The 13,612-nt window shown below is 46.0% G+C and overlaps 1 protein-coding gene across 1 annotated transcript in view; it reads right to left on the reverse strand.

The window, feature by feature from the left end:
- LOC147738171 (uncharacterized) overlaps positions 1-11,191 on the reverse strand; it is a 29,722-nt gene extending 18,531 nt beyond the window's left edge. The window contains exon 1 of the mRNA XM_086952172.1: positions 11,032-11,191. The gene's annotated coding sequence lies outside the window, so the exon portion shown is untranslated. The remainder of the gene's footprint in view (positions 1-11,031) is intronic.
- Between the last annotated feature and the right edge of the window lie 2,421 nt (positions 11,192-13,612).

A 13,612-nucleotide genomic window follows, 5' to 3' on the forward strand; every position in this document is an offset into this window, starting at 1 on the left:
GACGGAGAGGGAGAGGGAGGGAGACAGAGAGACGAAGAGGGAGGGAGACAGAGAGACGAAGAGGGAGGGAGACAGAGAGACGAAGAGGGAGGGAGACAGAGAGACGAAGAGGGAGGGAGACAGAGAGACGAAGAGGGAGGGAGACAGAGAGACGAAGAGGGAGGGAGACAGAGAGAGGGACAGACAGAGACAGGAACAGACAAATAGCGGCAGAGTGACAGGGAGACGGAGAGGGAGACGGAGACAGAGGGAGGGAAAAGGAGGAAAAGGGAGACAGAGGGTGACAGAGGGAGGGAAAAGGAGGAAAAGGGAGACAGAGGGAGGGGGAGGGAAAGAGGGAGACAGACAGAGGGAGACGGAGAGAGTGAGACAGGCAGAGGGAGGGAGACACAGACAGAGGGAGGGAGACACCGACAGAGGGAGGGAGACACCGACAGAGGGAGGGAGACACCGACAGAGGGAGGGAGACACCGACAGAGGGAGGGAGACACCGACAGAGGGAGGGAGACACCGACAGAGGGAGGGAGACACCGACAGACAGAGGGAAGGGAGACACTGACAGACAGAGGGAAGGGAGACACCGACAGACAGAGGGAAGGGAGACACCGACAGACAGAGGGAAGGGAGACACCGACAGACAGAGGGAAGGGAGACACCGACAGACAGAGGGAAGGGAGACAGACAGAGGGAAGGGAGACAGACAGAGGGAAGGGAGACAGACAGAGGGAAGGGAGACACTGACAGACAGAGGGAAGGGAGACACCGACAGACAGAGGGAAGGGAGACACCGACAGACAGAGGGAAGGGAGACACCGACAGACAGAGGGAAGGGAGACACCGACAGACAGAGGGAAGGGAGACAGACAGAGGGAAGGGAGACAGACAGAGGGAGGGATAAAGAAAGAGGGAGGGATAAAGAAAGAGGGAGGGATAAAGAAAGAGGGAGGGAGCCAGACAGAGGGAGACCGGGACACAGACAGGGGGAGAGGGAGAGAGGGAGACAGAGGGAGGGAGAGAGAGATAGAGGGAGGGAGGGAGACAGACAGAGGGAGAGAGGGAGCCAGACAGAGGGAGACAGGCAGATGGAAGGAGGGAGACAGACAGACCGAGGGAGGGTGATACTGATCCTTAAAAAAGTAAAAAGAAGGAAAGGAAAGGCCATAGAAAATAAAAAAAAGGCAAAATTAAAAAAAAAACATCCAGCCCCACACCCTGCACCCCTGCAGATGGCTACAGCCTAACCCCACTAGCAGCGTGCCTGTCGCCCCTAATAACTAAAACCCTAAAGGAAGGGGAAAAAAACAGAATGGAGGAGGACATATACATTTGGGCTCCCAGCCCCTATAGAACCCCCGCCAGGTACAGCCACCCCCTATTACTAAAAGAACACTTATGTCAACACTATAGAAGAAAGTAGAGGGTACCGGAAAACACCGCCCACCCTCTTAGAGCAAACAGTTGCAGGTCGAACACTTGTGAAAGCCACTCCAACCCTTCCCGACCTAGTCAATCTTAACCTTGGCCCTTCCGAACAAGAACACGAACCCCCCCCAATCGAGACGCAAAGGCACATAAAGAGGTAATAAAGGAGAAAAGAGTCATCAAAAATCAATCCATGGCGACTCGCAGGCAGTGGGTCCACGGGAACTTTAGACGCTGAGGGACTCTCCCTCCTGGATTAACAGTCCCAATGTATCCTGCACAGGAGTCGTAGAGTCACCAAGAAAGGAGAAGACGACCACAAAGTGAAAGAAAAGTCACCAACAGAGGTCTCCGGGAGGGGAACGCCTTTTGATATATCCAGAGCTGATAGTGGTGGAAGGTACGGTGATACCATGACGTCCTCGGGAACATCGTCTTCCAGGGCACCATCCGATGGTTCCAGTGCTTGTTTCCTCATGGGGCTCTCGCACGGAGTCAAAATGGCCACAGTTTGAATGGCTGCAGATTCCTGTTCCAACCGTAAGGCCGGGTCCAGTCCTACCAGGAGCATCTCAGATAGGCGCAAGTCCAATTTGCTCAACAAGATATCTACATGTGAGCGAAACGCCCAAATTTCCGCCAGTACTGACCTCAGCAATGGCTCATGCATCGTTCGATCCACAGTCTCATTCCCGACATCAATCCCAATCACCTCCCCGGGTGAATCCGGCATCCTCGGGGGGACAAACAGGATCGCAAACGTGCAGATGCGGCGGGTGACCGGTCTTTGTTCGCAGCCACGGTCCACACCGTTAAGGCCGCAGGCCAGAGGCCCCGAACCACGAACCCCGGCAGCCCCAATACCGGGTCCACGGGACGGGGACCGCCACTCACAACCAGCAATAAGCAGAATCACTCCTCCAACGATAATGAGCAATAGAGACGATCGCCGCCAAATTCAGGCTTAAACAAAGCCTTCTCTCTGGTTGACCGGACCCAGCCTGGTTCTTCTGGCCGATGTTGCACTGCAGCCCGGTTGTGAAAGTACTCGATGCCCCGGCTTCACTGCTGGAGCAGGCCGCAAACTTCAACACGACAGAACTTCATCCAACAAGCCGGTAAAAGTTTCCGGATTTCACCATCGGAGTGCGGAACAGTTCATGCACACAGAGACCAGGCGTAAAGTCAGGATAATGCACAAGATATCGCGGCGGGTTACGGAGGTCGGCGGAGCCGGGAGCCTAAGCAGCCATCTTGTTTGCGGACGTAGCTCCTCCAGTGACCTCATTCTTAACACTAAAGGGTATATTCCGTGCTTTGTGACACACAGGCTTCACTCCCTTCTTAAGTACAATACAATGTACAAAGTCCTTAAGTTTGCCCACTGTGCCTGAGGATACTTCAGGAAAAGTGCTCTTTAATCCCTCTACAAATTTTTGTTCTACTATATCTAATAATAAGATCTGGTCAACACCATTTGGTTTCAGTACGATATCAAGAGCTTTCTGTTCCACCCAACCATAGACTGAAGGTCCTACACACGCAACATAAAGTTTGCTCACTGCCTTTAAACTCAAATTTCAATTCTATATACCCCAAAATAGGTATTTATTGTCCCGTCAATGTGACTGGATGAGTATCGGATTCAGTTAACTGACCTCCAAAAGCAGGTATGAACCTTTTCTGCCACGCATTATGATTTATAGTAGTATATGGCGAACCGGAGTCTGCCACAATAGCTATTTCTACACCTCCAATCATCATATTACACATGGGTTTTGATCTAGGGTTCCCCTTTAGATGAAGAACAGGAGCAGGAGTATGCGACGCAGTGCAGTGATCCGGAAGCACATCCTGAGCAAGGAAATGGAGTCGCGTTGCACCTCTCCTCACACCAGGACAATCAGGTGAAGAACTTCACACATTGGTCACATGAACCGTTCTCACGCACGGATTCAAATGTGGCACAAGAACAGTTTGAAAGCTGTGCCCAAATACCCTTAAGGCACGATGGCATAAAACGAACGTTCATGTGCTCTCCCCAACCCATAACGCCTTACCGGCCAAAAGCAGACAGCTTGAGAGGATCCTCCACGTACTTGCAACAGGAAGACGCAGAAACAATACGAAGCGCTGTCACATGGTGGGCACGGCTGCAAGTTAAACCTAATCGTCTCCAAATTGTAGTGAGGACGGAACACCAGTTGAAGGTAAGAGATGTTTATTTCTAGTCATAGGTTCAAGGGAGAGCACAGATGCAGGTCCTACACAGAAGACTACCTTTCCCCAACTGACGTACTACATATTCCAACAGAACCCCCACTGCATGCCATCCTACGTCATAATACTATGACTGCGAGATACCACATGAATTAACTGCCAAAAAAAAAGCACTGTCTGAAGATTCAACTAATTGTCTTCAACTATTTTCTCTTGACTTAATTTACCACGGTCCTCATTACTGCCCATTGACTAGTAAAGATGCACAAGTACTAATATTAATGTATAAGCTGCTCATTTGTATTCATGGAGTAATAACTTGTATGATACTATGGCTACGTGGCTAAATATACTTTACATTTTGTATTGCCAAGGAAGCTCCTGTTTATATCTATCTATTTTAGTTGCTTCAATGTAGAATTTGACCATAAAACCAACCGTCTCTCACTACTTTTAGGTGCAGTTATACAGCACAAACTGTACTCTACTGGATTTAATCAATCTGAAAGTCCTATCCCTACACCAGAGCTTTCCAAACTGTGTGTCCCGACACAGTACTGTGTCGCCTGCAAATCAGTGCTAAATTGCTTGTGCTCTCCCCCAAAAACATGGATAGATTGGCTTATACCCCTTGTAGAGTGGTATACCAAATACTCAGAGCCTTCAAATTAACAGAGCACTTATTGTGCCATCCACCTAAGTAGCCCTCTAAAACGCGCCCTAAGCCTGCCATTGCAGCCTGAAGGCAGTGTTGCACTGCCATGCTATCAGCTCTGTAAATGTGTTACTAATGCATTTTAGTGGTACTTGGCAGGGGTGCCTCGAGAAGCACAGCACTTAGTCCACTCAGGCAGGACATCTCTTCTACAGTCCTAGACTCTGCTTAGAGGTTCCATCAAATAAATTGCAGCATTTAGTAGTGAACAATAAAACTTAACTTATTTCGTAGGAGGCGCTTTTCAAAACAGAAAGGAAAAAAACTGGAAATTAGGATGATCAACTTAATTTTTTTGTCAAAATATAGGAAGAGGATGTCAGCCATGTTGGGGTAATGGCACCCACACTTCAGCAAGAATTAGAGGGCTTACAATCCATTATAGAAGCACACAATTCTACTTTTCTTTGACTTTTCATGGCAACACTAATATGGCCTCTCTTGCACTCTCCCATTTTTGTGTACTCACATATCACACCAGTCAGTAAAGTAGCCAGTACTCTGACATGCGCCATGCCCGAATTAAATTACAAAAACAGCCCCAGGTCAATCATGATCTGTCTGTGCAAATTCTTTTACCTCATTTTTTCTGGCATGTTGCACATAGAGCCAAACAGCTATGTTACCTGTGCATTTCTTTACGTTCTTTGGCTTAGTGAATGTTGAAATCAATTTAACCAGTGAAAAAAATGTGTGTTATCAAGGCTTTGTCCTGATCACCGTCTGTGACCTGTACAAGGGGAGATGAATGAATGAAAGAATTTCTAAAGCGCATGGCTACTTCTTAGAGTGCCAGCAAAATTAGTTAAGAACTCATAAGCAAGTGAAAAGCCAAGTCTTACGTTGCTTTCTAAACAATTGTTTATTGTTCACTTGGCGGAAAGGATCTGCCTCCGGATCTTCGTCGGTTTACCCTCAGAACTTTGGCTAGGTTGCCATGTGAAGAGTACAGAGATCTAGAGGGAGAGTAAAATAGGATTCTAGAAGACAGATAATCTGGGCCAGAATGGTACAGTGCTCAATATATAAGGGTCAAGGTCTTAAACAAGATCCTATTTTTGACAGGAACCCAATGCAAATTCTTCAAATGAGACAGGATAGAAGCTCACTTAGGTAGATGAAATGCCAGGCGAACAGGTTGATATTGTGGAAGTCCTGCATAAAGGGCATTAGCATAATCTAGCTGAGACATCACCAGATCCAGAAGAACAGTGATCCCAACAGGCTAGGAAAGGATTTGCAGATTTTTTTTTTAGTGTGCGCATCAGACCAAACATGTACCAACTACTGAATATATTTAGGTTTGTAAAGTCAGTCGTTTGTCAATCTTGACACCCAGATACTTCACTACTTCAGTTTAGGCATAAGGAGAATTGTCGGCCAAATGAGTTTGTAAATTGAAAGTGAAAACTGTGTCCAAAGCTAAGACTCTCAGTCTTATCAGTGTTGCACTTGAGTTGATTAAAACCCAGCCACTGAAAGACCGCAGATAAACCGGGTTTAATGGAGTCTTTATTGATTGGCTCATCTTTTTTAAAGGTAACTGGGTGTCACCGACTTAAGATACTATCTTGGCCCCAAAGGACTGGACCAAGGTGGCCAGAGGTGTCAACTAGAAGTTAAACATGGATGAACTAAAGGTCGAGCCCTTGGGCACTCCCACAGAGACTTTAGTCCTACTAGAGGACAAAGGTAGCAGCCATACCTGTTGGGGTCTGTCTTCGAGAAAGGAAGCCAGCCATCTTAACGCCATACCCCTAAGGCCATTGTACGACAGCTGGCATAGTAGCCTGAAATGTGGGACCCTATCAAAAGCGGATGAGGATCTAATAAATCTAAGACTGCTTTGCCGCCATCATCTGAAGATGAATTTAATCTCTTCAGACACTTCCATAAGGGCAGTCTCCGTGCTGAATCTGGGTCTGAACCCTGACTGACTGACTGAATTGGAGGACCTTGACTCAACATAGTTTGAGAGCTACACATTAACAAACCTCTCCACAGTTTTTGAGGGAGCAGGCAGCAAAGAAATGGGTCTATAGTTACTTGAAATGTAAAAAAAATAAAAAATAAAATAAAAAATGAAAACATATTCTAAGTGGCAGAATCTTGGCCAGCTTTCACATGGAGGGAACGAGCCCAGATGCCAGGGATCTGTTAAGAAGGGAATTCAGCACTGTGTTGATGGTGTTCACTCCTTTTATAAAGGCAGACAGAGGACCTGAGTCAGATCTAAGATTTCCATGCAAAGTTGCGGCCAATCCAAATTGGACTGAAAAGTGATCAGTCCAAGGGAGAGGAACAAATATACTTAGACTTATTTTTGAGAAAATTAGGCCAATAGTATGGCCATCGCTATGTGTGGGGTTAACACCATGGCTGTTGGCGTCATTCCTCTGCTGTGCTGGGACCTATTGTAAATGGGTGTGGTCATGACGAGCTCAGCTCGTCATGAGCACACGAGAGGTGTACCTCATGACGAGCTGAGCTCGTCATGAGCATCGAAGGGGTTAACACCTGACTGGAAAAAGCCAATTGGACCATAATTTCAGTAAGACTGAGAGTGTCCTTATCAGAGTTGGAATCCCAATGGATATTGAAGTTCCCAAGTAGCAGACAATGAGAAAAGCATAGCACTGCCTCAGATGGCACTTCAATGAGGGACTTAGGAAAAAGTCCAGTACTACCGGGGGGGGGGGGGGGAATAGGCAATAGATCAAGAGGCCCCTGACTTACATGTTGGGAAATCGGAGCAAGAAGCTGAGCGCATCTACCTCTACAAGTTCCTTAGCCAAAAAGGTAAACATGTCTTTAAAAATAATAGCTACACAACCACCCATGTCAATGCGGAGGTCAAGATTTTGATTCTTGTATCCTGCTGGAATGGCTGTTTAAAGGAGAGGTTTTGAAGATATTGCCATCCACGTTTCGCTAATAAATACAGACTGAATGTTTTGGCAGGGACCTAACATTAATGAAGATGTTGGAGTTAGTCTTAGCATAATTGTTGTGCAACATGACCAAAGCTAATTCTCTTTACTTCAGTCTGCCCACATACCTAATAAAGAGACTGCAACTTGTGCAGAACTAGGACACAGGACTCATCTATCGACAGCCTAGATGGCTTCATGCTTCCCCTCTCATGAAGAAACTACATTGGCTCCCTGTACTCCAACAATGTAGCTTCAAAATGGTCCATCTAATTTTCAAATCATTACATGGCACAGGCCCAGAATTAATTTCCAATATAATTCAGAGATATACACCTTCCAGCAATCTGCGTTCAGCCACACAAATTTGCTGGCCGCACGTATTACAAATCAAAACGGCAAGATAGCAGTAGATTTGCAGTACTGGCGCCCTGCTTTTGGAAAACAATTACCAATGACATCAGATCCTGCACAGATCTCTTGAGATTCAGGAAGCTCCTAAAAACATGGCTTTTTACCCAGGCATATGATTGACCTCAAACAAGGCTGCTAATTAGGATATCTGACTATCCACCCAGGACCCCTGTTACTCCTATACTTAGCGCCATGAAACCAATTGGTGTACGTGCGCTTTGTAAATAATTTTAACATAACAAGGAGGGCCATAAAGGGAGGTTTATTAGGAATAGTAGGGGTGCTGTCATTCAACATATTTGGGGAGGGTATCCTAGACTTCCGGCCTCAGAGAGTACATACCAAAGAAGTGGCCACCCCTGGGTGTAATGGCAAACAAGGACAGCAGATGGGTTTGTTAAGGGCCAGTAAATCATCTTTAGAATACTTCAAACATATCTCAAGCATATGAGGAAAAGGAGCATAATGGCAGTCGCTGGACGCTTCCGGGACACTGACAGGCACATACAGGCTGCGTGCGTCAGCCACGGTCCCATTTAAACACCGTGGGAAGCGCGGAGCAGAGAGCAAGCTGTCCCACACCCCAAGTAGTGCTGAACCTGGAGACAGAAAGTGAAGGTGGCGTGGTGGAATTCTATCTGAAGGGTCGGTAGGTCTCTTATCTTGCAAACTGAAGCAGTGTCCAAAGAATCTATCTGGTTCTCAGCACTGAAATAGCTCTCAAGTTTGATACTCTATAGGAGATGCCAATGCACAAAGGTGCCTTGCTCACCACAAACCGTTGTATCATTGCAGTCTGCGTGGTTCAAAAGAGGCACATGCCCCTAGTTGTCATCAAGAATGATTTGGTTACGGTAATACAATACTGCAAGTTATTAAAGTGGTAAATATGCCACTTGTTGCAAAAATATACGACTAAAATAAATATATACAACACAGATTTGTACTGGACTAGTTCTAAAAACTGTCAGGTAGGTTTACTAACTAACACAGCCAGTAACTCATCAACCAGCATTTTAAGGAGACACCAAGGCAATTCTTAAAAAAAAAACACAGGTAGGCAGAAGATGTGGCAACACACACTATGTACATCATACAACACTGTAATGTAATGTGCTCAGTAAAGCAACATGTTCCTGAATAAATCAAACAATAAACATATTCTCAAAACCACAGCCCTTTTTAATTTTCACAGGTTTCTTTCTCTCTAGAATAAACGCGAAGAAAAGTTGGGTAACTGTTTTAAACAGTCCTGCCAAGTGTCACTCATCAGGTGTGACACTCACGCATTTCAGGGCGGTGTTGCGCATCACCGCACTGAAATGCAATGTCACACATTTTGCCGACTCACCAGCTCGCGCCACTCCGAGTCCGAGTCACGTGCCAGCAGCTGCTCTTAGTTCATAAATATTCATGTATGTTGTAATAATGGCAGCTCTCAGCTTGTGGCCTGAGTGAGAGCGTGGCAGCGCTAGGCGGCCACAAAGTAACGATTTTCGGTGCTGGCTCCATGCTGGCGCTGTAAGTTCCTGCTGCGCCACGGCTTAAATTTGACACACAGTAATTAATTACGACGGGCAGGGCCGCCCTCTCAGCACGATGCTGGCTGACACTGGTAGGCACTCACCAGGGGCGCCAAAGTATTTTCTCTCGCCTGCCGCGGTATTCACTGAAGATAGGACGAGTTTAAAAGACGAGCTGCACGGCCACACGTAGCGCGGGCATACGGCAGTCAGACAGTGATGTTAACTGCCTCATATTCCGCGTTGAGGGCCGGCCGCGCGGCCTAATTTTCCCAGAACAGTGCCGCGACATGTTCTGCTGTGTGCTAACGTGCCTGTTAATTCCACACCCATAGAAGGTGACACAGTGACGAAGCAACCCTATGCTTTGTGGTCTTTGGGGCCTATAAGTGGTCGTGCTCCTGGGCAAATCCATGTGTCTGAACACCGTCCATCCAAGACAAAGAGCAGACCTTCCTCACCCCTGTGATCCCGCAGTATGGCTCCAGTTTGAAAATGATTACAGCTATCGCCTGGGTCAACCCATTCTGGCTGTCATGTCTGGTCAGCATCGGTGTTCTCAGTGCACAGTTCACTTTAAACTGCATATAAAATAATAGCGCACATACTTTAAAATGAAAGACAAGGATTCTTTTTTTACAGTACGAACTTTTGTTTTTGTCCATTATGAAATGTTTTCCTCACATCTATCATACTACATAGAAGATTTAAAAGAAAATTTGCATTATCTTTTGTTATCTATTTTGTTTTACATCTGCAATATTATGTCATTCCGAATGATGAGCAGTGTTACAGGCGCTACAGTCAAGTGCTGGCTGGCTGCAGAGTGTCGTGTTCTTATTGGCGTTTCTCTGTACTTTCAGTTAACATTGTTTATTAAAACTAATATGCACTCTGGTATTGTTGCGAGCATGGAAGCTGAGACTTGCTAGCAGAAACAAGTGGCCTGTTTGGGGGCAGGGCTCTCTGTGTCATATTGGTTAGTGTTCTTCCATTTTTGGTGTTTAGCAGCAGTTTAAAGATTTTTTTAGAGGTTCTTGTTCCTCACATGGGTTTAACGTATAATATTTATATGTTTCAATCGTCTTCATTGCTTGATTTTGTTAGCGAGAAAGTGTCACTCATAGTCATTGAAATGTCACTTGAAATTATGAAAATGTCAAACATAGCAATCTGAAACCTTGGCAGCTATGTTTAAAGCAGAACAGACCTGCCGAATACCGGTATAACATTAGCGTCGATAAAAAAAAACACAAATTCCTAGCCCTGCACGGTGAACGGCTAACAAATGGAAGTGCATGTCTCAAGTACTTTCTACTTGCTCAAATTGTATCACCACAGAAGGCCACGCGTGTGCCTAAGACAGCCGGCTGCAGAGCAAAAAGATGAAATATCACAAGTAATAGTGTTTTATCCAACAACATGGCGCCCACAACAGGCTCACTCCCAAAGCTCGGTCAGCGCTCTAGTCATTTCATCTCGCTGCCGCTAAACCCACAGAAGATCCGCGTCCGCCATGTTGGGTGAGATAAATAATACAGGTTCACCTCACGAACCCCGCTGCTTCTTTTTTTAAACGTGTTTTTTGCAGCTATAACTATCGCAAACTAGACCCGAAGGTATGGGAGAGTAATGTTACCTCATACAAATACACATTCGTGTGCTTTGTGGATCCGGGGAGATAAAGTGATTTGCCCTGACTCATGAGATGTTGACCTGACCGGAAGCTCGCCCCCGGCTCCCCAGCTCCAAGTGGCAGCTCAGGCCACACCCTCGCCCGATGGTTGTTGAAGGAGCGGACACTCACCTTCAGCTAAGATGAAGCCGCCTTCTCTCACCGTGATCCGGAGGTCACCAGGCACCGACAGGGTCGGCCTGCAGTGGGGAATAACAAGGCATTCTTCCCCGTGTTTGCATTTAAATGTGGTCCCAGGACAGCCTGTGCTCTGATTGGACCTTATTGCGGCTCCGATTGTGCAGTAGACTCATGCTTCTTATACAGCCTGCGATTGGATGCAACTCTCTATAGTAGTTCCAGACAGCCTGTCATTGGCTACAAGTATGCCTCTCCCTTTACCTTACAACTTTCCTATACAGCTTTTGATAGGCTACAAGCATCCCCTCCCCCAACTAGCTCGAGACAGCCTGTGATTGGCTGCAAGTATACCCCATAATAGCTGCCCTTGGGGCACAAACAGGCAACCACTGACATGGTCAGTAGTTGATGTGGCCTGGCTGGTGAGGCGTGACTAGTGAGCAGTAGCGCCTGAAGGATGGTTCGTGAGGGTCTGGTGTAATTCTGGATGGAAAACAAGGTCTTGACATCTGGCTGATGACCACTATTTTAACATACTTTATTGATTTTCCTTTTAACCGTTGCATACATGAACACAGTTTGTACATTATTCTGCAATTAAGCAAGGTATCATACGTTCATTGGTTACATTACATTAACCCCTTCCCTGCTGCCGTTGGCCGTCGCGAGCACTACCTCGCTGGTGCTGTGAACGTCCAACGACCGCCGCGGCCCCGCCCTCTTCACGGATCCGCCGCACTGCCGCGAAATAACATCCGGGGCTAAGGTGTCAAAGCCTGGCTGATGGCCATTAAAGCACTCCTTGGGGGAGCTGACGTCAAGTTAGTATGGTTTGTTGGGAGGCGAGGCCTGGTTGGTAAGGTTAGGTCTGGGTGGTTGTAATACTTAATGTGGCTTTGTACTAGTTAGTCTGTTTTTGGAATCTTGTTCTATAGGGATTCTTTCACATGAATCTTATAATGCAGGCAGTTTAGAATTGATGGTTATGAGATATGACAGTTGAACTGGTGTTAGCACCGGAGGAGATCCTGTGAGTCGATCCTCCACTACTATGTAGTAATACATTTCACCGGCACACTCCTGATGTCTCCAGAACTTACATTACTACAAAACTGTTAGCTACAAGCTGAGCTACATGGTGGGACTGTTACGCTTGATCCCACAAAACACATAACAGGGGGGATGGGGAGCTAAGAAGTAAACAGGTCCAGTTGCCATGCTCCCACGGTTAAAGTAATAATCACAAAGGAATAACGCTGCAGTGGTGGGTACTGGTGTGTGGGAGGGAAAGGAAGGTGAATGAGTAAAATTACCACAATGGTACCCTAATTGGACTGTGGTAGAAGTGTAGAGAAGTTAAATGACGGCACCAGCATTTGAGCAGCGGCAGGCACGTAATAGGTTTTATTCCGGAAGGAGGCACCATATCCTTTTCCATACCGCGCCGTAAATGCTGACGCAGCCAGTCTTTACTACTGGGGTTGGATCGAGAAGCTCCTAGAGAATGTTCCTTAAGGTGCATTGACACCTACTTAAGAACCTGAATATAGGTACTATAGGGATACTGGGTACCGCAGTCTCAGATTCCTATTTTTAACTTCTCCACACTTCTATCATGGTCCTGAAGAAACGCCACAGGATACCTTAGGGACCCTCTGAAGGTGTGTAACATGTCGACCTAACGCACTCACTCGCCATTAACACTTTTCACTTGCTGACAACAGAACAGAAGGAAAATATTTACCCCTCAGATATCATTTCTCTTGAGGCCTTTGATGTCACCAATTTTAACTTTACCACATGAACTCCTGGATAAAGGTTCTTTAGGGTACCCTGTGGTAATTTTACTCACTGACCTTCCTTTCCCTCCCACACACTCACCACTACGGCTGTACTCCTAAAAAGAACTCAGACAAAGAGCCCTCTCCCGGGGCCCGTGGGGGACTGCAGCTCCCCCCCCACGAGGAGCAACGCCAAATAATGAAGCATGACACCCACATGGGTGTGTGAGGGCACTTCTTCAACAAGCATTTGCAATGCAATAGGTCTCGCATTAGGAAAGTTTGAGCTATTGGTCTTGCAAATGACAATTTTTTTGTTTATGTGTTGTTTTTGAAAATAGCTAAATTAATAGCTTTGTCATTTACAATGCCAATAGTTATACCTTTCGCAAATGTGACACCTATAGCAAATGTGACAGCTATAGCGTTTGTAATGCAACATGTTAACATGTTTTGTATTTACGTGACTTAGATGTATTGATATTACAAATAACAATGGCTTTTAATTTTTTTAAATAATGACTACTTAAATAAAAGTGATTGTAATTTATAATGGCAATAGCTTAAACTTTTGTAATTAACTTTTGTGAAGATTATGTTCAGTATATTTTATTGTGATGAAAATCCAAGCACAAAAGATAAATATTAACATCTTTTTGTTACATTTGTTATAAAGCTTGAAGCATTGAGAGAGCACATTTGAACCAGTGATGCTGTGGTAGTGCTGAGTGATGCTGTGGTTGCGCTGAGTGATGCTGTGGTTGTGCTGAGTGATGCTGTGGTTGCGCTGA

Source organism: Lissotriton vulgaris, chromosome 1_1 (genome assembly GCF_964263255.1).
Source record: "Lissotriton vulgaris chromosome 1_1, aLisVul1.2, whole genome shotgun sequence".
NCBI classification, from domain to species: domain Eukaryota; kingdom Metazoa; phylum Chordata; class Amphibia; order Caudata; family Salamandridae; genus Lissotriton; species Lissotriton vulgaris.